General features: G+C 42.2%; 2 long non-coding RNA genes and 1 pseudogene across 3 annotated transcripts in view; 2 read left to right on the top strand and 1 right to left on the bottom strand.

The window, feature by feature from the left end:
* LOC309871357 overlaps positions 1–25,278 on the top strand; it is a 458,468-nt gene that overhangs the window by 340,884 nt on the left and 92,306 nt on the right. The window lies entirely within an intron of this gene.
* Positions 1,050–21,298, bottom strand: LOC309871354. Its single transcript, XR_014315230.1, has 2 exons — positions 21,091–21,298; positions 1,050–1,409 (listed from the first exon to the last, which is right to left on the bottom strand). It is a non-coding gene; the product is annotated as an uncharacterized lncRNA (long non-coding RNA).
* Positions 15,556–16,651, top strand: LOC309871947 (rRNA-processing protein FCF1 homolog pseudogene; annotated as a pseudogene). Its single transcript has 2 exons — positions 15,556–16,179; positions 16,630–16,651. The product of its transcript is annotated as an rRNA-processing protein FCF1 homolog pseudogene (transcript).

The following is a 25,278-nucleotide window of genomic DNA, read 5'->3' as shown; positions in this document are numbered from 1 at the left end:
GACTGTTTTCATTAATTGGGGACTTACCAGAACTTCTCGTAACTGTCCCAAAGGCACAGAAAGTTGATTGAGGGCTTTGTCCATGCCAACCTAAAGGCAAAACCAGGTTGGCACAAACACATCACGATAAGGAGTAATAGTGACGTATCTATTTAACGATCAAAGCAGTACCAGATTTAACTTGTTTTTTTTGGCACAACCATATTTTGCTACATAACTAGCTAAACAACAGAAGTGTTATTTGGCCATTAATGTTGTTCATAGAATATGAAAAAAATCTGTTGAAATACATGAAACTATAAAAATAAGGGAAGTCAGGAGAAACGAAGGTTTCCTTAAGAACAATTTGCCTTTAGATGACATTTTAAATGAATGTGACAAATTTTCACAGAAGGTGAACAGTTCTCTGTCTGTAATTGATGATACTCAGCCAGCTGATGTGAAAGTCTGACGGGCTACGTCTCTCTTAAACATTATTATAAGCCTTGAGAAAAATAGAAATTAAACAGAAGTAAAATTTTCTAGGTTTTTAATCCTATTGGGATATTTATCTTAGTGGTATATTTCCCAAAAGCAAATGTGCATCATTAATTTTAATGCTTCTTGAAATTCCCACGGAGCTGCAACTTTCTGTGCTTCTCTGGACAAACAGATTTAAAACAAAATGAAGCATCAACAAGGAGACTTTTCTGCCAAGGAACAAAATTCAACATTTCTAAACGGCTTTTACAAACAATTGATAAGCTCACTGCAAATCATTCTTATATTTTTATAAAACCAAACTTTTTAAATATCAATATTGGCCAATGTTCCCTCAACCTAGCTCTGGCTAACAGATATACCTGGGAGTAAATTAAACATTGTAAGAGTGGTGGACATTTGCTCCTACAAATTAGTCTAAATCAAGGAAGACTTCAGGGTAATCACTTAGCAACTAATAAAACAACCCCTTGGGTATTATTATCCTTTACTTTTCACTGTTGACTAATGAATTTGAAACATAATCAAACTAGAGCAACCTTAAATGAATAAAAACTAAAACAAAAAAATGTATTCCAAAAAGTTTAGTTCTTTTATTAATGAAATTGGTAATTTCTTCAAGTTTCTGGTGGGGTTGGTGGGGTAATCAACTGAAAGGTTTCTAAAAACTCTGCCCTTTTAATAAATATGAAGGAGAGAGAAAGTGTGTGTGTGTGTGTGTGTGTGTGTGTGTGTGTGTGTGTAGGACTTGTGAATTTCAGGTTTACCAAGTTTGTGGAAAGGTTGACAAAATCTGCATAATCCTTGTTGATGAGCTCGACCATGGCTATTTTAAGAAGTTTATAGTAGAGTTCCAGATCTCCTCTTAGTTCCTCCAGCTGGACACGCTTCCTACAGTCAGACACAAAGTGATCGACGTTGAAATCTTCCTGAAAATCAAACCAGAAAGAAAAAATGATTGCACTGATACCACATTTTACATAGAAAAATAAGATCAGAGAAAGAATAAGAGGCCGTATTACTGCAGGGGAACACACACAGGACATCAGGGGGTCTGCTCACTTCCTAAGATTATGGGAAAGGGGGCCCCTCACCAAGACCATTCTCTCCTGTTGCCTAACTCTAAAGGCATTTTATTTCTTTTAATTATACATTTCAGAGGCTCTTCTCAAAATAGAAACAGCTTTTTCTTCTTAATTTTAACACAGCGATTCACATCCTTCCAGACTTTGTTTTGGTCTCTTTACTTTTTTTTTTTTTAAGATTTTATTTATTTGAGAGAGAGAGACAGAGAGAACAAGTGGGAGGAGGGGCAGAGGGAGAAGCCAGCTCTCTGCTGAGCTGGGAGCCTGATGCCAGGGTTCATTCCAAGACCCTGAAATCAAGATCTCAACCGAAGGCAGACGCTTAACTGACTGAGCCACCCAGGTGCCATAGTCTTTCTCTTTAAAATATAAATTACTTTTGGGGTGCCTGGCTGGTTCAGTGGTTATGGGTTCAAGCCCACATTGGGCTTTCTGCTCAGCAGGGAGCCTGCTTCCCTGTCTCTCTCTCTGCCTGCCTCTCTGCCTACTTGTGATCTCTGTCTAATAAATAAATAATTTTTAAAAAAATAAAATATCAATTACTTTTTAAAGAAACTGACATATAATGGACACATGTTAGTTTCAGGCGTACAACATAAAAATTCCATTTTTTTTTAATTTTTTATTTTTTATAAACATATATTTTTATCCCCAGGGGTACAGGTCTGTGAATCACCAGGTTTACACACTTCACAGCACTCACCAAAGCACATACCCTCCCCAATGTCCATAATCCCACCCTCTTCTCCCAAACCCCCTCCCCCCAGCAACCCTCAGTTTGTTTTGTGAGATTAAGAGTCACTTATGGTTTGTCTCCCTCCCAATCCCATCTTGTTTCATTTATTCTTCTCCTACCCACTTAAGCCTCCATGTTGCATCACCACTTCCTCATATCAGGGAAAAAATTCCATATTTTTATCTGTTGTGAAATGATCACCCTAAGACTAGTTAACATCCATCACCAAACATACACATTTTTTTCTTGTGCTAAGAACTATTAAGCTTTAGCAACTTTAAATATATAATAATATACGGCACCTGGGTAGCTCAGTGAGTTAAGGCCTCTGCCTTCGGCTCAGGTCATGATTCCAGGGACCTTGGATCGAGCCCCACATCAGGTTCTCTCCTCAGCAGGGAGCCTGTTTCTTCCTCTCTCTCTGCCTGCCTCTCTTCCTACTTGTGATCTCTGTCAAATAAATAAATAAAATCTTAAAAAAAATATATATATATATAGATACATATATATATATATATATATATTATACTATGCAGCCATCAAAAGAAATGAAATCTTGCCATGTGCAATGACGTGGATGGAACTAGAAGGTATGCTGAGTGAAATAATCAGAGAAAGACAATTATCATACAATCTCCCTGATATGAGGAATTTGAGAGGCAAAGTGGGGGGTGTGGGGGTAGGGAAGGAAAAATGAAACAAGATTGGATTCGGAGGGGGGCACCTGGGTGGCTCAGTGGGTTAAAGCCTCTGCCTTCGGCTCAGGTCATGATCACAGGGTCCTGGAATCGAGGCCACATCGGGCTCTCTGCTCAACGGGGATCCTGCTTCCTCCTCTCTCTCTGCCTGCCTCTCTGCCTACTTGTGATTTCTGTCTGTCCAATAAATAAATTAAATCTTAAAAAAAAATATTGGATTGGGAGGGAGACAAACCATAAGAGACTCTTAATCTCACAAAACAAACTGAGGGTTGCTGGAGGGAGGGGTATATGGAGAGGGTCGTGGGGTTGTGGACATTGGGGAAGGTAGGTACTACGGTGAGTGCTGGGAAGTGTGTAAGCCTGACAATTCACAGACCTGTAAACCTGGGGCTAATAATACATATTTCTAATAAAAAATAATAAAATTAATATACAATAATACACAGTATTATTTACTACAGTCACTATGATGTACATTACATCCCCAAGGCTTATGTTATTAACTGGAAGTTTATACCACTGGACCCCTTCATCTATTTCCTCCACAACCTCGCCTCTGGCAACCACCAATCTGTTCTCTATGACTTCATTTTGATTTGTTTCTTAGATTCCACATGTGAGGGAGATCATACAGTATTTCTCTTTCTCTGTCTGACTTATTTCACTCAGCACAATATCCTCAAGGTCCATCCATGTTGTTGCAAATGGCAAGACTTCCTTCTTTTTATGGTTAATATTCCATCGTATACACACACATTGTCTTTATCCATTCACCCCATTGGTGGACACTTTAGTTATTTCCAAGTCTTGGTTGTTGTAAATACTGTGATACTCACTACCGTGAGTGTGAATCTTGCTGGCTGCTTGAGCCAGGTGATCTAGAGTTATACCTGGGTAGCAACTGCAAACCTCGGGGCATCATACGAGCATTCAAGCTCCTTTCCAGGAGATACCAGAAAGCAGAAGCGAGGTAGAGGGACAGCGCAAAGATGGTACCCATCAGCTCCATCTTTGGAGAATACCTTACTAGGCTCCCAGATCCACGTTAAATTAGATGCCTGCCCCTCAGGGCTTTAAGATAAGCAAATGAGCCTCTTTCACAGAAATCTAATCCCATTTCAGTATGCTGCTTCTGTGCTGAGTTCCAGGGTGGGTCAGTCTACTCGCGGGACTGCTTTAAGAACTGTTTCTCAGTTTGCTATAGCCTTGTGGGTCTCATGGGTGCAAGCTCTGATGGCTTTCAAAGCTGGATGTTTTGGGGTCTTGTCTCTTAGATGTACGTCTTGGAAGTTGGGGTGCCAGAAGTGGGGCTCAAACCCTTTGCTCCTCAGGGAGAAGCCTGGGGTTTTGAGTACCCTCCCAATCCCAGGTCGCTGTACCAGGGGTGGGGTTTATGGCAAGACTGATTCTTACTTCAACATAGGTTTTTTTCCTTACTCACCTAATGTGTAGGAGTCACTCAGCTAGTTGTAGGGTTTTTTCCACAGGAAATTTTTCTATATGGAGCTATAGATTCAGTGTGTATTTCATAGAAGAGATGAGATCAAGATCCTCCCATGCCACCATCTTGAATGGAAACCCCAGACCTTATCTATGTATGTGTGTACACACACATATGTGTGTACACACACACACACACACACACACAAATATTCATGCTCTTCTAAACTATTTCCCATCTAGGGGCACCTGGGTGGCTCAGTGGGTTAAGCCTCTGCCTTCGGCTCAGGTCATATCTCAGGGTCCTGAGATCAAGCCTCACATCAGGCTCTCTGCTCAGCCGGAGCCTACTTTCCCCCCTCTCTCTGCCTGTCTCTCTGCCTCCTTGTGACCTCTCTCTCTCTCTGTCAAATAAATAAATAAAATCTTAAAAAAAGAATAAAAAAATAAAAAATAAAAACCCATTCTATTAAAAAAATTTCCCATCTAAAAATATAACTTGAATGTCTTTACATAAAACACATACATTTCTATTAATATTTTATGTGCATGCTGAGTGTCCCATTGAACAGATGTTCCAAATCTTTCATAACCTATTTCCAAGTATTGGTCTCACAGGATTAGCTATCCTGTGTTTACCCTCTACAATACTGTGATATCCCGGTAGGCTTATATGCTTAGAGGCAATAAATTACTATCTAATTCCTCTGTGACTCCGCTACTCCATGACCTGTTTAGTCAGCAAGAATCAAATGTGATGGGGCGCCTGGGTGGCTCAGTGGATTAAGCCGCTGCCTTTGGCTCAGGTCATGATCTCAGGGTCCTGGGATCAGGTCCCGCATCGAGCTCTCTGCTCGGCAGGGAGCTTGCTTCCCTCTCTCTCTCTCTCTGGCTGCCTCTCTGTCTACTTGTGATTTCTCTCTGTCAAATAAATAAATCTTAAAAAAAAAAAAAAGAATCAAATGTGATGATTCCCAAACTAGTTAAGGACACCTACACTTACTTTTCATTAAACACTATGTAAACCAACAAAATATGACTGCAAAAAAAATCACTGTTCTTTTGAAAACTAACACAGCTACTTTGGAAAGATTTGATACAAAGAAATCAATAAGAAAATTTTTGCTAAGTTAGGTATGGGTGAGATGACCAAGTACCAGGCAGGGAGGGAGTGACCACAGGATTCTCACTCAATTCAGTTAAAGAAACTGAAACTGAATGCAAAAAAAGACAACATAGAAAACTTTTTTTAAAGATTCTTTTTATTTATTTGAGACACAGACAGACAGTATGAGCAGGGAAAGGGGCAATGGGAGGAGATTCCCTGCTGAACAGGGGGCCCAATGTGGGACTCCATCCCAGGACCCCGAGGTCATGACCTGAACCGAAGGTAGATGCCTAACCTATTGAGCGACCCAAGTGCTGTGATAACTCAGAAATCTAATCTGCAGGCCAGTTTCCAGAGAAAAGACCTGGCACTGTTTCAATGGAGAATAAATGTACATATATTTTTTCCAAATAAAATGCTAAAAACTGTATGTACCATTCCCTAAGAGTACTTGTTTAAACTGACTTTTTTAGTTAATCAACCAAAGACTGACCCTGCTAGTGTCGGAGAGAAGGACTTCATACCAAACCGTAATTTCACAGTCATCTACAGAAAGCCACCTGCTCCTTACACTGGTGACCAAATTAGCCTGGACCTTTCTCTCCTGAGACAATTTCAGACCTTACATCATAGTTATGTAGTACATCACAGGAGGGGGTCTTGGTTCATAATCCTGGCCATCCTACGCATCAACTGTATACCTTTAGGTCGATCACTTTCCCTGCCTCAGTTACACATTGTTGAAGTTCTTGAACTTCATGATGGCATTCTAAATTGTATAACTGGGGTGCCTATGTGGTTAAGCATCTTCCTTTGGCTCAGGTCATGATCCCAGTCTCTTGGGTTTGAGTTCCACATCAGGCGCTCTGCTGAGCAAGGAGCCTGCTTCTCCCTCTGTCCCTTCCTCCTGCTCCTGCACTCTCTCACTCTCAAATAAAATCTTAAATAAATAAATAAATCAATAAATCATATAACTTAGCCTCAGTGAACAAATGCTATTAGGTAATATTAGTACTCAACTTACCATTTATGCATTTGTTCTCAGATAAACAAAAGTTGCATAACACATGACTAAATAACTCGGAACATCTGTGAATACTGGGTTAGGCAGCGTTTGCTGTGAAAAGCAAACCCAAACTCACAGTGCCATAATAGAGACCCATTTCACTTAACCAAAAATGGTTTTACTACTTTAGGAATGGTTTTACTTTATAGTGTAGATTCCCCAAGTATTCAAAAAGAAAGTATTTACAACCCATACATTTATGGTCAACTGATTTTTCACAAGGATGCCAAGACCATTTAATGGGGGGGGGGGGGAACAGTCTTTTCGAGTGCCTACTACTGGGACAAGTGAATATCTACATGCAAAAGAATGAACTTGGAACAGCAACGTCACACATACACAAAAATATAACTCAAAATGGATCAAAGATTTAAATGTAAGAGTCAAAACTGTAACACTCAGAGAAAACAGGTGAAAATCTGTATGACTTTGGATCGGGAAAAGCTTTCTTAGACATGATACACAAAGCAATAAGAAATATTAGATAAGCTGAACTTGATCAAAATAAAAACTTTCGTGTGTCAAAGGACACTACGGAGAACGTGAAAAGACAACCCACAGAATGGGAGAGAGTATCTGCAAATCATTTGTCTGACAAGGATCTAATAACCAGAATATGCAAATATACTCTTAGAACTCAACAACAAAAAAACAAATAACCTAATTTAAAAACAAGCCAAAGACTTTTGAATAGACATTTCTCCAAAGATGATACACAGATGGTCAAGAGCACATGTCGGGATGTTCGACATCCTTAGTCATTGGGGAAATGCGAATCAAAAGCACATGCAGATGCCACGTCACACCCACTAGGACAACTATGGTAAAATAAGAAAAAGAAAAAGAAAAAAAAAGAAGAAGAAAAGTGCTGGCAAGAAGGCGGAGAAGCTGGAACCCTCCTGTATTGTCGGTGAGAATGTAAAACAGTGTGGCTAAGGCAGCAAACAGCTCGGTAGCTCCTCAAGAAGTTACACACGTACAATTACCCAGCAGTTCTACGTCTAGGGGTATGACATCGACAGAACTGACAACAGATGTTCCTGCCACAACCTGTACATGAATGTGCACAGCAGCGCTGCTCGTAACAGCCAAAAGAGTATATACCCAACGTCCATCAACTGATGAATGGATACATAAAATGTGGAAGAGCCTCTTACACAACCATAAAAAGGAATAAACTGTTACATGCTACAACACGAGTGAAGTCTGAAAACATTCTACTCTCAGGTTAAAGGAAGCCAGACACAAAAGGTCACGTGTTATACAATTCCACTGATATGAGATGTTCCAGAAAAGGCAAATCCATAAAAACAGAAAGTAGATTCATGATTGCCAGGGAATAAGGGGAGGGGAGAATTGGAAGTAAGAGGTTTATTTTTCGGGTGATGGAAGCATTCTGGAATTAGACAGAAGTGACGTATGTACCATATAAACAGTAAATATACTAAAAACCAGAGAAGAGTACACTTTAAAATGGCAACTATTATGCTTTGTGAATTATATTTTGATGAAAAATGAAACAACTTAAATATCAACAAGCTAAATGCTAGGATACATTAAAAAAAATCCAAAGTAACACTAATCACAGGAACAATGGCGTAGCTACATGAATTTCAGACAAAGCAGATTTCAGAGAAGGAAAATTATCAGGCATAAAGAGCAGCATTACATAATGATAAAGAAATCGACTGACCAAGAAGACACAATTATCCTTAAGGTATGTGTGCCTGATCAACACAGGTAAGACACAACCTAACAGAACTGCAGGGAGAAATAAACAATTCCATTATCACAGCTGGTGACTTCAACACTTCTTCATCATTAATGGGCCGATCCAGCAGCAGGGCAACAAGGATTTGACAGATGTGGACATTCAGTCCAGACATGGCACACTTAACACCACCATCAATTACCGTACAACAGATGTACACAGACTATTTCGCCCAGTAATAGTGCAACACACATTCTTCTTAAGCTCATATGGAACACTCATCAAGACAGAATAATTCTGGGCCACAAAACACAACAAATTTTTAAAAATAAAAATTATACCAAATATGTTCTCAGACCGCAATGGAATTAAAAATCAGTAACAGAAGATAGTTGAAGAAGTCCAAAATACATGGAGATTAAATGACACACTTCTAAATGACAGGAGACCAGTCTCAACAAAATACAATGTAGCAAAATGTGTGGAATGCTGCTTAAAGGGAAAATACAGTACTGAATGCAAATATTAGAAAAAAAAAAGATTAAAGTCAATAATCTAAGCTTCCATTTTAGGCAACAACAACAAAATCAAATCTAAAGTAAGGAGGGGCTCCTGGGTGGTTCATTTGGTTAATCATCTGCCTTTGGCTCAGGACATGGTCCTAGGGTCCTGGGACAGAGCCCTGCATCAGAGTTTCCTGCTCAGGGAGGCTGCTTCTCCATCTCCCATTCCTCCTGCCTGTATTCCCTCTCTCACTGACTCTCTCTGTGTCGAATAAAATCATTAAAAAAAAAAACCCTAAAGGAAGTAGAAAAAAAATAAAAATTAGAGCAGAAATCAATGTAATTAAAACCAGGAATTTTTTTTTAAATCAATAAACCCCAAGTCTGTTTCTTTGAAAACATCAATAAAACAGATAGACCCTTAGCCAGTCAAACAAAGAAAAAAAGGTAGAAGACATAAATTACTAATATCAGATGAAAGAAGGGAGGGCTACTGCTAACAATCCCAATCACTGTAAATTCAACCAAACATTTATGGAATACTACACAATTCTCTAAAATCTCTTCCAGAAAGTAAAACTAGAAGGAGTACTTCCTAAATCATTCTAGGAGATCATTATTACCCTGACACCAAAACCAATACTACAAGAAAAGAAACTATAAACTAGTATCTCTCATGAACACAGACATAAAAATCTTCAACAAAAATTAGCAAATAAAAGCAAACACTATATTAAAAAATTATACACCAGGGTCATGTAGGATTTATTCCAGGTATGCAACATTAGAAAATGTTCAACATTAGAAAATCAATGTGATCCATCATATCAACAGAAAGAAAATCACATGATCATATCAATGAAGGGAGGAAAAAAAACATTTAACAAAATCCACACCTCTTCATTATTAACCCTCAGGAAACTAAGAATAGGAGGACTTCCTCAACTTGATAAAGAATGTTTCCAAAAATCCACAGCTAACATGATATTAATACTGAGAAAATAGAAGACAGGGAATCAAGGCAAGGATGTCCCTCCTACTACTACTATTCAATACTATACTGGAAGGCCAAACTAATGAAATAAGGTAAGAAAAGGAAACAAAAGGTATACAACCTGGGAAAGAATAAAACTTTGTTCACAGATGACATGACTGTCTACAGAAAATACAAAGACTTCACACCCCACACCCTCCTGAAACTAGTCAAGTGATTATAGCAAGTCTACACAATACACAGTTAAAATTCAGAAGTCAATTGCTTTCCAATGATGTATCAGACAAAGGGCCAGTATTCAAAATTTATAAAGAATTTATCAAACTCAACATCCAAAAAACAAAAAAATCCAGTCAAGAAATGGACAGAAGACATGAACAGACCAAAGAAGGCATCCAAATGGCCAACAGACACATGAAAAAGGGCTCCACATCACTCAGCATCAGGGAAATACAAATCAAAACCACAATGAGACACCACCTTACATCAGTCAAAATGGCTAAAATTAACAAGTCAGGAAACAACAGATGTTGGCGAAGATGTGTAGAAAGGGGAATCCTCCTACACTGTTGGTGAGAATGCAACTCTGGAAAACAGTATGGAGGCTCCTCAAAAAGTTAAAAATGTAACAACCCAACGACTTAGCAATTGCCCTATTAGATGTTTATCCAAAGTACACAAAGTGATTTGAAGGGGCAAAAGCACCCAGATGTTTATAGTCAAACTATTGAAAGAGCCCAGATGTCCATCAACAGATGAATGGATAAAGAAGATGTGGTATACATACACACACACACACACACACACACACATTACTCAGCCATCAAAAAGAACAAAATCTTGCCATTTGCAAGGACATGGATGGAACTAGAGGAAGACAAATACCATATAGTTTCAGTCACATGTGAACTTAAGAAACAACAGATGAATATAGGAGAAGGGAAGGAAAAATAGAAACAGACAGGGAGGCAAATCACAAGAGACTTAACTACAGGAAACAAACTGAGGGTTACTGGAGAGGGAAAATTTGGGGTAACTGCGTGAGGGGTATTAAGGAGGGCACTTGTTGGGATGAGCTCTGGGTGTTGTATGCAACCAATGAATCACGAAATTCTAACCATGAAACTAAAAGTACACTGTATGTTAACGAGATTGAATTTTAATTAAAAAATTTAAAAAGTCAATTGCTTTCGTATATACCAGCAATGTACAAGTGGAATTTGAAGTTAAAAACACAAGACCATTTACATTAGCATACCAAAAAAATTAATACTTAGGTGCAAATCTAACAAAATATGCACAAGATCTATATGAGAAAAAGTATAAAATTCTGATGAAAGATAACAAGCAAGGTAAGATGTGAAGTGGAAAGAAAGTCCACAATCGTGGGTAAGAACACTCAATACTGTTAAGAGGTCAGTTCTTCCCAAACTGATCGACAGACTCAATGCAATCCCAATCAAAATGCCAGGAAGTTATTCTGTGCATACCAACATGTTGACTCTAAAATTTGGATGGAAAACTGGAAAACCAAGAGTCCCAGAGTAGTCAACAAAATATTAAATAGCAGGGAAAAAAGGAAATTGAGGATTGCCACCACCCAATCTCAAGACTTACTATTAAAGCTATAGTGATTAAGACAGAAGGTGCCTGGCAAAAGAGACAGGTGCTTGGAACAGAGTGGAGAGCCCAGAACAACATCCACACACACAGGCAAAAGCAACTCAATGGCAAGGACAGTCTTCAACAAATGGAACCGAACAATGGGACATTGATAAGAAAAAACAAACAAATGAAAAGAATAAAAACAAACTTTTCACACCTTTCACAAAACCTAAACGTAAAATGCAAAACTTCTTAAAGATGACATAAGAAAAAATGTAGGGATCCTTGGATTTGGCAATGACTTTTCAGATATAAAACCAAAAGCATGATCTACGAAAGAAAAAAATTGATGAGAGGGACTTTGTTAAAATTAAACTTCTCTGTAAAAGACACTGTTAAGAGAATGAAAAGACGGGACAACTGGGTGGCTCAGTTGGTTAAGCAGCTGCCTTTGGCTCAGGTCACGATCCCAGCGTCCTGGGATCGAGTCCCACATTGGGATCCTTGCTCCGCAGGGATCCTGCTTCACCCTCTGACTCTGCCTTCCACTCTGTCTGCCTGTGCTCACTCTCGCTCGCTCTTTCTCTGACAAATAAATAAATAAAATCTTTAAAAAAAAAAGAGAGAGAGATGAAAAGACCAGTCACAGAGTAGAGAAAATATCTGCAAAACACAGCCATGGTAAAGGACTTAAAATAAGAAATATAATATAAAGATGTCTTAGTAGCAACAAGAAATCAAACCTAATTTAAAAATGTGAAAAGAGCGGTGGCTGGGAACCCCAGTCAGTTAAGCATCTGCCTTTAGCTCAGGTCCTGGGACTGAAATCCACACTGGGCTCCCGGCTCAGCGAGGAGCCTGCTTTTTTCCCTCTCCTGCTGCCTGCTGCTACCTCTCCGTATGCTTGTGCTGTTAATAAATAAATAGAATCTTTAAAAACGAAAAAAAAAAAGGATCTGAAAAGATGCTCAACTTTGTATGTCATTAAGAAATTGCAAATTTAAACAAGGTACTATTACATATCACGTAGAATATAAAAAATCCAAAGCACTAGTAATACCAAATGCTAGCAAGGATGTGGGACAACCAAACTCTCATTCACTGTTTGGTCAGAATGCAAAATGGGAGGCACTGTGTGAGACAGCTTGGCAGTTTCTCACAGAACTAAACACATTCTCACTATAAGATCAGTAATTGTGCTCCTTTGTATTTACCCAAAAGAGCTTAAAACTAGTGTCCACACAAAAACCTGCACACGGATATTTACAGCAGCTTTATTCTCTGAAGTGCCAAAACTTGGAAGCAATCCAATCTCCTTCAGTAGGTGAACAGGTACACTGTGCCACACCCACACAACGGATTATTCGACAATTAAAAGATGAATTATTAAGCCACAAGACTTCGAAGAACCTTAAATGCATATTGCTAAGTGAAGGACCAGTCTCAAAGGCTAAATACTATATGATTCCAACTCTATGGCATTCTGGAAAAGGTAAAAATTAACCAACATTTTTATTTTTATTTATTGTTTAGGTCATCTCTATACCCAATGTGGTGGCTAGAACTCACAACCCTGAGATCAAGAGTCAGATGCCCTAGCAACTAAGCCAGCCAGGTGCCTCTAAAAAGGTAAAACTCTAGACAGTAAAAAGATCCCAGGCTGAGGGGTGAGCAAGGAGGGTGCAGAGAGAGGAGAAGAAACAAATAGATGAGGTACAGGGTTTTTCAAGGCAATGAAACTAGGCTGTAAGATACCAACAGTAGGTAAATAACATTATACATTTGTCAAGACCCACAGAACTATAGAAAGAGGAGTGAACCCTAATGTAAACCATGGATTTTAATTAATACTGTATCAATGCTGGTTCATCAGTTGTAACACATGCACCACAACAATGTAATACATTAATAATAGGAGATAGTGAAGTTAGAAGAAAAATATCTTCTCTTTGTACTCAGGGGCATTTCCTATCTGAACCCAGTTAAAGTACAAATCCCCCAAAAGGCCAGAAGTTGGGAGATCACAAGAGGTGTTGGAACACAGGAAAATAAATGAGCAAACCAGACAAGCTGCAGGTAATTAAGAACCATTAACCATGAGAGAAGCAGTGACATCACTCAAAATTAAAACCAAGTAGAGTTTAAAAGTTTAGCTACTTTACTAACTAGCTGCAATCAGGGATGGCAAACAAAGACTAATTCAAAGTAACCTGGGAATTAATCATTTAAAACTTACCAATAATCTGAAATTAGTAGCTTTAATGCTATGAAAATTACATGGAATTTGGAAAGATTGAAGTTCTCTAAGCTGCCAAGAAGTAAAACACTCCTTCCCAGATACATGGACTTATAAAATCACTATATACTATCTCCACGAGAAGCAGAATCCCCCAGAACCATCACTCTGTAATGATGAGAAGTACTAAGAGGGCATATGAAATTTATGAAACATGTCCCATTTCATCGAGACAAAAAACCAAAATAGTTAAGCACTAATCTGCACACTACATAGGGGTTGAAAGACATAGAAAGTTTGTGTGAGCTCACGTATGTGTGTGTTTCCAACCATTCTTGAAAACAATGGACAACAGAGATGAATAAATGTCCCTGTATATCCCATAAATATTCCTCAAATATTTATCATGCAACTCCAGCTCTGCTCTAAGACCTGCGGACACAGTCAGGAAAAGAAAAGACAAGGTCTCTGCTTTTAAGGAGCAGATATTCTAATGCAGAAATGAGAAAATAAATATGTAAACAAACATTATATTAATGAACAGTGATCAAATAGTGATTAATGAATAGTGATCACAGCTAAAAAGAAAACAGGACACAGTAAAGGTTGAGTGACAAATGGGATGTATTTTAACTTGGATGAACCAGGAAATATAGAACAATGAGTTGAGATCCAAATGACACAAAAGAGCTAGCCACCGGAAGTGTGGGAAGAGTGTTCCCGCCCAAGGTATCAGCATGTATACAAAAATGTCCTTGGAGCTCTTCCCTCCAGCCCCTGCTCTCAAATCTCTGACCCAGCTAGGTGGGGACATAATCTAGGACTTGTGTCTCCCAAAACTCATTCTAAATCTTTGTTCGGTGACTAAATTATTCAAGCTTGAGAAATTAAAAACATATGCTAACAAGATCTTCCCACCATCTACAGAGAGATCATCTTAAAAGCATCATGAAATAGTAACACTAAAATTCTAAAAAACTTCTGTTCTAACATTTTAATCAATTTTATATCAAACTCCTTTCTTGAATTTATATACCCATTTGACATATTTATGAAGAGACAAAAAAAAAAAACAACAAACCCTACATTCCGTAAATGTATTTATCCATCTAACAAATATTTGAGTACCTAATTACACTCTGTTCCAGCTGATTTCTTCTCTTTATCTCTTTTTTCCCCTCAATTTAACACCAATCATAATCTATGTAGGCTTTTAGTTCGCTTTTCAAAATTAATTTCTTGAGCTATTTAAAGGAATTATCCAGTGCTAGAGTTCTCAACACTGGTCACACATTAGAATCACTTAAGAAACTTTTTTTTTTTTAAGATTTTATTTATTTATTTGACACAGAGAGAGAGATCACAAGTAGGCAGAGAGGGAGGGAATCATGCTCCATGCTGAGCAGAGTGTCCCATGCAGGGCTCGACCCCAGGACCCTGAGACCATGACCTGAGCTGAAGGCAGAAGCTTAAACCTCTGAGCCACTAAGGCACCCCCTCACCTGAGGAACTTAAAAACAAAAAGCCCAAAGGGCACCTGGCTTGTTCAGTCACTGGAGCGTGCAGGTCTTGATCTCAGGGTTGTGAGTTCAAGTCCCATGTTGGGTATAGAGATTACTTAAAAAAAAAAAAAAAGAAAGAAAGAGCCCAAGCCCCAGTTTGTGATTAATTTGTTTAAATGTTTCAAGAAATTTGATGCTAAATGTTGTAAGACTAGTTAAATAACAAAAAGATATATTTACATAATACTTCTTGCTCTCAAATTTTGAACAAAGAACTTACTAATAATCAATAACTTAGTAGGCCAACATTTTATTTAAATAAGTTTTATGGTACTACAAAGAGTGAATTAGAAAATCAAAAGCAAGGAGAAATGGGCATGATGTGAACATGGGGAAGCAAGAGAAAGCAAGAAACTATGTGACCAGGAAGCGAATGCTTAGCTCTGAGATCCTTCTCTGAGAGAAGGACAGATTAAAACCTAAAAAGAAAGAAAAGAAGGATCCCATGCACTCAAGGAAAGAGAAGTCCCCCAACATCCCTCCTGCTTTTTCCAATATAAACACACAGCTGGGCCGACTTACCACATCCTGGTTGGTACCGACTTTATCAACTTTTCTATTTAAGCCAAACTTGACCGGTCAATGATGGATGGGCTGTGTGCCAAGTTTACCAGTTGTACAACTGACTGTGTAATGGCTGAAACTGAGAAACCGGGGTGAAAGTATCAAGAGGCTCTAAGGATTGCGAAAGAGCCAAGATTCAAATGATTACCACGTACACACAAGACAAACTATGCAGATGACTGCTCAGTATGGAAGTACTTCAGAGTGTTACACTGTGGCATCAGCTGACCCAGACCCAGAAGATTGCTGGAGTTCCCATCATGGACATCTCTAACCATATAGACGACACTGAGCAAATGCCAGATGATGATGGAGCCCCTCACTCCTATGTCTTAATAGAGTTCCTCAGCTCTCCTTTACCAACTTTTCCTGTTGCCAGTTCATACAAGCAATTCTCCTTACCCAGTTCCTCTGTTCTGAGCTATGGCTAAAGACACTCACTTTTTTATGTTTTGAAACTGATTATCTTGTACCATTTTACTTTTTGTTGCATCTTTTTATAAATCAGATGACCGCTCACAAGACAAAAAAAAAAAAAAAAAGGAATGGAAAGGAAAGATCAAAAGGGAGGACAACAACAACAAGAAAACAGTTCTTTTTTGCCGGGAACCCTTCTTACAAGTGCCAATCAGATAAACTTTATCTGATGTTACATCGTCACAACTCCTCTATCATCAGGGAAAGTAGTTCACATAAGAAAATTTCTCTATAAAATGAGTTCCAGGCTTACATTCCATATTTGGCTAATTAGAATTTCATTACGATGTCTGTCTCACACTGATGCGGAAGAGAATGGAATCTTGTCATCAAGACGTGACATCGAACTAAGAACCCACAGGGTAAGCACTCAGATCCTGTGATATGAAGTCGGCTGCTGGGGATGGGCGACCCTGGGCAACAGTGGCTGACCTGTGGGCCTGCGGCTATCTGCCGTCTGTCACTCTTCCCTCTTCCTCCTCTGTCAGCTGCTATCTCCAGCTGCTGTCAACAAAGTCCACCTCAAACAGCCATCACTTCCCTCTGGTCCCATTTACCATAGCTAAGCTCCAGGCCAGGCATCCAGATCACCAGCCCTGTGGGAACTTCTTCTAAGGTAAGAGGTGGCCCTATTGGTGAAATGCAGGTGCCAAGGCATGCGGACATTGTGCCATCTTCTGCGCTATTCTTAATGTTCTGATTGTCCCACTTCCCTCAGTTCCCACCTGTGGCCTCTGGAAAGGAACATATTACAGTAGGATTTCCAAGGACTGATGCGTGGGGGTCAGGAGATCTGGCCTGTGATTGGCCCCAACTAGCTGTGTGGCTTTAAAGGAAGTCATCACACCTCAGGCCTCAGTTTCCTTATCTGCAAGCCAGGATGGACTAGAGTCTTTTCAGAGGAGCCGGCAAAGATCACATAGATAAGCACCACCTCATTATACTAACAAGCAAACAGAAGGCCGGAGGCGAGTGATTTGCCCCAAGTCAGACATAAGCAGGCAGAGAGCAGAGCCGAGGATGGGACCCACATCTGCAGGTCACAGCTAATCAGCCAGCACAGTACAAACAGATCTGAGCAGCTGCTCATTCTTCCCCTTTTCCGTTTTGTCCATCAGAATGCATGCTCCCTGCAAACAAGGACACACAGGACCTGCTTCCTGCCTCAAAATTCCCAGTTCACCCAATTAGAACAGGGAGGAGACTCAAGGACTTACCCCCCCACCCCCACACACGGTTCTTTTACCTATGGAACATGAGGGTACATACATTCACTGTCCAGAGGGCTCCTGCCTTCACTTCTCATGGAAAAGGTCATCATGTGCCTACCCGGGGTGCCAACGAAGCCACAGGTTCCAGAGAGGAACTGACACAGAGAAGTTCAAAGGAGGCAGATGGCTCATTGCAGAAACAAACTGTCTACCAAGGAAAACTACCCCATGGGGTACTGATTCTCTTTGAAATACGTTCGAGTGCGTGGGAAAATGGTTTTTCAAGAGCTGGTGGACTGACCAGTCACCTGGTACATACAAGATCACATCCGCATTCTGACAAGAGTGGCTCGCCTGCAGTGTAGACCAGGGGCCAGAAAGACAAGGAAGGCACATGGAGACTGGGTGAGAAGCTTCTACGGTGTGATGGCAAGGGCGCACTGCAAAGGTACGAGAAGAGATGGAAAGAAGTATATGGACTCAAGAGGTTTAGTAAGCGAAATCCACAGGACTTGGTGTAACAGACTAGATTTTGGAAAGGTGACAGAGTAGGAGTTGACTTCTGGTTTCCCGACTCCAGGCTAAACGGATGAAGTGTTTACCGAGAGAGGCAATAGAATAAGAAAGGTGGTTTTCCGTGGAGGAGGTGCTCATGAATTCCGTCTTGAGCCTGATGAGTCTGAGGGGCCACAGACACATCCGAGAAGAAAGGTCAGCAAGTCCGATACACAGAACTGGTGCTCAGGAAGCGTGTGGACCAGAGACAGGAATCTGCCTTACCTGCTGATAGGTGGTCATGAAGCTGCACAAAAGGTCATCTAGGAAAAGAAAGGAACACGGGGCTGAGCCCATAATTAGCATTCAGTGGCTACCAGGAGCATGACTCTGCACAGGAGACACATCAGAGAGGTAGAAGAAAGACAGAAAGCAATGCAGAGCATTTGGTCTACTGCGATGTCGAGTAAGGAGACAGAGAAAGGTCAGGTGCGCTGACTTAGAAACAGTTTTGGTAAGAACTCTTTAGTGGAACGACAGGGCCTGAAGGGTGGAAGGTGGGAAAGTCAAGTCAACCCCTGAGCACTGGCTGTGATGCGCGACAGTGACAGGGCAATACCTAGAGGTGGGGCAGTCAAGTGGGAGAGGATCAAACAGGAGCGCGTGATGGGAAGGAGTGCAGGGGAGAGGATCCTTGCAGGCTCCTGGAAGGGCGGGAGGGCATGGACTCCGAGCCAGAGTGGAGACTGAACCCGAGGAGGAAGGAGAGCCCCTCCCCGTACCAGGCGAGGAGGAGAAGGGGACAAATACAAGAATGGGATCATGGTCAGCAGGATGGAAGAGGTCCCGTGGGATGGCTGCTAATTTTTCTGTACGACTGGAGATGAAAGAGGAAGGCTACTTGTGATGTCAATAGCACACCCATGTAAATGGTCTAATTTATCTGTTATGCCACTTTCTCCCCCTACTACCAATACCTTATGTCCTGCTCATCTATTAGTTGGCTGTCAACCCAAAGGATTTTTGGATTTCTAAGCCGACAAAGTATGATGTTGCCAGTGCCTCTGCCCCAGGTGACCCTTCCCCATCTGCCATTCCTGCACTTTGATCACCTACCTCTTTTGCATACCTTTCCCCTTCTATTTCTTATTAGATCTCATAAACATGACTTTTTAAGTAGTCTCCTGCCACCAGTCAGCTCGAACTCAACAGATATGACCATGCAACTTCCTGCTGTAAACCTGACTGCAGCTCTACCATGAAGACTGCATCAACGTGGACCCCTCAATGTATGCAGTGTCCAAGGTGCAACCCGCAGCCCCACCCCATCTCCCTTTCTACCATCCCAGTCTCATTCCAAAATGTGCCAAACAAGACACCTATGTAGAAATACAACCCCGACAGCAAGCTCTCCGCTCATTTCTGCCTCGGAACTGTAACTTAACAAAACATCTCTCTGATGGAAACAGAAATTGCAAATAACCTTTATCTCCAGCTCCCACATAGAAGATCAATACCACTTTACACAGAACAGCTGTTCCATGTATTTTCCTTCTATGTATGAAGGGGTCATGTTCATTAACACTACAAATTGTACATTATATTCAGAAATTTCAGAGCTTTGAAAGAATATGGAATTGCTGGCATTCTAGCCACTTTCCCAGTTTGCTCTCTTCCTACCTCTAAGTCCTACTTTAGAACTGCTATTTTGAGATTTCTATTTTCCGAAGCTGCTTTGACCAAAGGCATTCTGTCAGCTCAGAGTGAGAAAGATGGCAGGGCTAGGAAGTGTTAGAAAATGCTAGTGTTAGGCCCAAAGAAAGCCTGACGAAGTCCAAAGACAGACAAGCTAAAGAGAATTCCGTGCTTTGAGATTCTTTAAGTCTATGTGTGTGCCTTTTCTTCTTCCAATGACCTCTCTCCTCATCACGTGTCCTTCATTAACAAAAGGTTTCTGGATCAGAGAATTCACTCTGTGCTCTCCTTCAGACACTCCATTCACTTTACACCTTTTATTACAGTGGCTTAACATCACCATACAAGAACAAGAGTACAATATACCTTCGTCTAGACATCCCTACATATTAAAAATGATATGGCCACACCGCAGAGGATCCAGACATAAGGACTTTTAAAGCCAGAGTTTGGGAGATGTGATCTGAATGCAAGTATCAAAAAGGAACTAGCTGGTTAACCCAAAAAAGAAAAAAACATATTATGACTTGAAGCCATAAAAAAGTAAGAAATTCAAACTCTTCAGAATTTTAGGTACCTACAGAGCCAAAACTTTTTAACACTGAAACCAGCTACTAAATCCCAATCCTTAGAAATTAAACATATACGTTTTGATAGTTTAAGTACAGACCCAGAGGGATACAGAAAACAGATAAAGCTCCTCCTGGCTCTGATTCAAACCTTGGGACATTTTCAAGGCTATGTCTGATGAACCTTTCCTGTCAGTAAAGTCTTTTCAGTTTAAATTTCTATTCTGTAAGTTTATGTCCTACAGTTATATGCTGCCAGCTTCAGGCTGACTTCACCAAGAGAAGTAGGGAAACATTAGAAAAGGAGCTTGGTATGCTTTGTAGTACTGGACCAGAACCAGTAAGGACAGTACAGTCTTTCAGATTTCTCATTCTGAGCTTAAGACAAAAGTCAGGCATAAACGTTAGCTTAAGTGCCTTTTTGACCCGATTCCTGGTAAGTACGTGTGTTCAGAGATGTGTTCAACGCACAGACGCTGAGCTTCTAGGCACAAGGCACTGGGAGGCTTCTGTCAGGCTGGGGGAGCGGCGGTCTGACTGTGCCGCACGGTACCAGAGGCGGGTCCTACGGGTCCGGGGCTTTTATGTTTAGCTCAAAACCACTTGCCCTGAACTTTCAGGCCTTTTCATTCAATGTGCACGATTTCACAGGAGTGCTTTCTCCAGGTTGCACCTAGCCCACCCGAGGCCAAGAGACTCACTGCGAAGTGCAGTGAGGTCCCTGCCGAGGACCCGTCCGGGGCGGGGACGGCCCAGGAAGCCCACAGGAGAAGCCCGAGGAGAGGCCCCGGAGGGCCAAGAAGGGCAGGCCACCCACGTCCCAGCTCCGGGGAGCAGAGCCCAGGCGCGCACCTTCATGAACACGTCCTTGTCGAAGCAGAGCCTGTCCGGCCCCTTGGGCAGGTTCATCCTACTTCTCTCCATCCCGCCGGCCGCCGCCTCTCAGCACCGACACTCGAGCGAGGAGGAAAGGTAGGAGGCTGCGCTCCTACCGACGCTACCGGTGAAGCCACGGCGTTTCCACCGAACAGAAGGCACTGCTTCCTCCAACATGGCAGCGTCTGCACCCCGGCCAATGAAAGAGGACTCCGCAGGCCCGCCTCCGCCTGCCTCCGCCAAGAGAGGGGTGCGGACCGCTAACGCCGAGCCAGCAGGTGATGCGGCCCCCATGCGGCGGAGGGCGAACTACAACCTCGAGTAAGTTTCTGCGGAGCAGCCCCTCCGCTGGTGATGCGGCGTGAGCGGGAGAGGGGAGGGCGGGTAGGGTCAGGGGCGCTCCCTCCCCACCTCGCCGTTTCCCTCGGAAAATCGGCCTGCGAGCCTCTTCCAGGACCTTCTCCCGAGATTGTCCCGCGGGAAGCATAGCTGTGGCGCGATGCTGGCCCTTTACTTCTGCGGCCGGTTGTCCAGAGTGGGGGGCGCGTCCCGGTGTCAGGCCTCCGGTCCCCTTGCGCCGCCGCTGCAGCCGCCTGGGCGCAGAGTCCTCTGTGGGAACCCGGCTTCCGCCCTTAGCCCCCGCACCCACCCGCGAGCGTGGCTTCTCCCCCGCCGAGCTTGGCTCCAGTGATCAGTAGGGAGGAAGGTGGTCATCTGGCAGCCTCGGGTCGTCTGGGCAGCTCCCAGCTCCACTTCGGCTCAGCTGCTGGGAGGCCACAAGTTTGGGTTCTCAGAGCTCTTAAAGAATCACCTCGCTACTGGCCAACAAAACGCAGTCCACAAGTAGATGTGGGAGCATGTTTGTGTCCAGTCCGCTCTAGAATGGGCGGAATCGTGTGTTTGGCTAGCGTTGGTTCAATCGCCACACCTGCCCCCCCTCCTCCTGCCGTCCACCCCACATTTATTTTGAGATTTTTCTTTCCTCTTCCCTTGCTCTTCTCCCACTGTCCTCCCCTTTAGTGGGAATGTCATGGTCAAATGATGATTCATTTCTCTTTTTTTTCTCCGTGAGACTCTGACAGCTCAAAGCACAGATCTCACGCGTGCCCTTCAGGCTGCAGCTTTGCTGTAATAGCCCAGGCCTGGGCTGCCCCTGCCAATGCTGTGATCTCCCAGAGATAGCACAAGCAGTCCTTAGAAAGGGATGGGACACAGCAAGACAATGGCTTACAGTGAGTCTTGCATTCGAGTCACTCCAAACGGGAAACTGGTCACTTTTTTTAAAACGTGAGTACAGGGACGCCTGGGTTGCTCAGTTGGTTAAGCAGCTGCCTTTGGCTCAGGTCATGATCCCAGCGTCCTCGGATGGAGTCCCACAAGGGCTCCTTGCTCGGCAGGGAGCCTGCTTCTCCCTCTGCCTCTGCCTGCCATTCTATCTGCCTGTGCTCGCTCTCCCCCTCCTCTGATAAATAAATAAAAAAAAAATCTTTAAAACCTGAGTACAGAATCTGAAACAATACATTCCCTAGCAGTGGGCCTGGCAAGGCCTTGTTGAGGAAAACGTTCCCAGTCAATATCCAGAGACTATGACAGGTAGAATGAGAGCTGGAATCTTATTTGGAGAATCAGAATAAATTGCCAGGGGAACAACTATGAAATTGCATTCTATGCCCTGTTGTGGTCATTTGGATATAGGGAATGAAAGCCTCATTATTTGGTCTTTGTTTGTTTACTCTTATTATGAAAATTCTCAAGCATACACCAAAATGTGTAGAGCAGAAGGATCCCGCCCCTTCCGAGTACTTATCACTCTGCTTCCCCAACTGTTTCATAGGCCCTCCTCCTTCTACTGCCCCCGAAGTGCCTGTATTTTTGTTTTTGGGGAGGGGGGAGGTCTGGAATATATTTTAAAGTAAATCCCAAACATCACATCATTCCCTGCTCCCCAAATACCTTGGTTTACACATCAAAGAAGGAGGAGGAAGAGGTGGAGGAGGGGAAGACTGAGAAGGAGGAGGGATGAAGAAGAGAGATTTCCGCACAGGCCCACTATGCCAGAATCAATAGGTGTAATAAGCTATTCTGATTGGCTCTGAGAGGCATGACTTTTAGCCCAGGGCCACAGTACTAATAAGCGACAAGGGCAAATTCAGGCAGCGCAAACAGCAAGGCCCACACTCATCACCAAGGCACCGAGACGGGGGGCAAGGGTGCCAGACCGATGGAATAAAGTTGTCTGGGAACCCCACCTGCCCTAGAAGTCCAGATGAGCGAGTAGTTGAACTGTTTTTTACCTTCATTGTCATTCCTTTCTGAAATTATTGCCGGCCTTTGGTAAAGACATGAACCTGAGCTTGTGCAGCCTGGGGTACTGATCTTGGGGTTGCTGAAGAGAGTAGGTGCCAACAAAGAATGAAAATCCCTGCTGCCTGTTCTCCTTCCAAGAGTAAGGAGGGAACAGTCAAGAGCCCATACAGTGCACTGCCACTTGGAGCCCTGGCTGTGGCAGTGGCGTGGCCCACCAAAGCCAGGAGCAACAGGCAAGACCCCAGACGCCAAATGCTAATGGAACACCCTGGGGAGGATGAAGGAAAGGCAGAGAGTCAGCGGAAACCTTCCCAAAGTACATTTCCCTCAGTTTCATCTGGGAGCTGCCATTCAGCTGGTACACACCCCTTCAGCCACACAAAGTTTGGTGACTAGCCTCTGGCCAGAACCTGCTGTGTGTCTCCCTACCCTAAACCCTTCCCAAGAAGGCCTCGTGATCCAGGCACTGGGCGTGTAACACTTGACTCTGCAGGGGTCCCCGGGCCAGCTTTTGGTTGGTTAGTTGTCCACGCTGTTAAAGATTTGACTACTGTTACATGTTTGACTCTCGTCTTTGGTGATGGTACCTATTTCATAGGAAATAGAAGCTGGAATCCAGGAAACAGGCTGGAAGATTAAATTAAAAAGTGGATACAAAGCTTCTAATCAGAGCCAGACACAATCGGCGATCAACTATATCCCAGTCTCTCCCCTCTTCTCTGATACGTACTTTCCTTAATGAGGAATGAGACTTTAAGTTGACTTTTTTTTATCTTCAAGTCTCTCTCTCTCTCAATTCCCTAACTTCCCTCTCTTGCCTTCATTTCATCCTAGAACTTGTGCCCACGACTTCTTTTCTAAGTAAATATTAACCCCCTTTGACTCTGGATCTCTGGAAGATTCTCAGTTCCCTATTTTCGCTGGCACTGTGACAGGTCCTCATTTCTCCTTCCCACTCCTCTCTATTTATAGTTTTCACATTTTTTTGGCAGGTTGGCTACAGAACACTCAAAAATTGCAAAGAGAAATATTGTGTTCTGGAAATTCATCTGAGCATTTTTTTCCAATATCGTCCTTATGCTCTTCTGATCCTCTCTTGAACTGTTGGACTAAAGCAGCTGACGCTTCCACCAGCAACCAGAGTCATCCTGTCCACTACTGTGGGAACAGAGGGTTTCCATTTGGAACTGCAGACTGAGCCTAAAGTCTGATGGCCCTTTGGTGCCAGGATAGCAGGTATGGGATGGGTGGGACATGGAGGACAAGCATCATGGTAGAGGTCTCCATTCGACCAGGAAAGCTCACAATGAGCCAACAGGTCCATTTCAACATCTTCTGTATTTTCCTTATAACCTGTTTCATTCCAGAGTGGATTTGAGATCATTTAATTTGATTCTTAAATATTTCCCATTCCAACCGGAAACAGACTCATTCTAGGGGCTCCCAAATTCTGCCTCATCTTCTTAATCAGTTAATCATACCCAAATTGGGTATGATAGTGCCAGAACATTCTTCCATGTGTATTTTATAACAGACTAGTATTTTATTAGTTTTTTTTCAAACTAATAAGAATAAGGGTAACTTTTTTTTTTTTTAAAGCATAGGCAAAATCATGAAAGACATTGAAATGAACCTAAAAGATTATAGTGTCTTCCAAGGGAAAACACGTGTTGTCTCATGTAACCTTCTGGGATGACCAATTCTATGGGATATTCTGTGCCTTTCTTGTCTTTGAGCTATTTTGCAACTCTATAGATTGTACATAATTGATGTGGATGCAGATGATCTTGTCTAGCTATATGTAAATGAATTTTGTCCACTGGAAGTACAGTTGACCCCTTTTCCTTTGGTAGAAGG

This window comes from Mustela nivalis (genome assembly GCF_964662115.1).
Source record: "Mustela nivalis genome assembly, chromosome: 8".
Taxonomy (NCBI): domain Eukaryota; kingdom Metazoa; phylum Chordata; class Mammalia; order Carnivora; family Mustelidae; genus Mustela; species Mustela nivalis.
The sequence above is the reverse complement of the archived record's forward strand: the minus strand, read 5'-3'. Positions and strand labels throughout refer to the sequence as shown.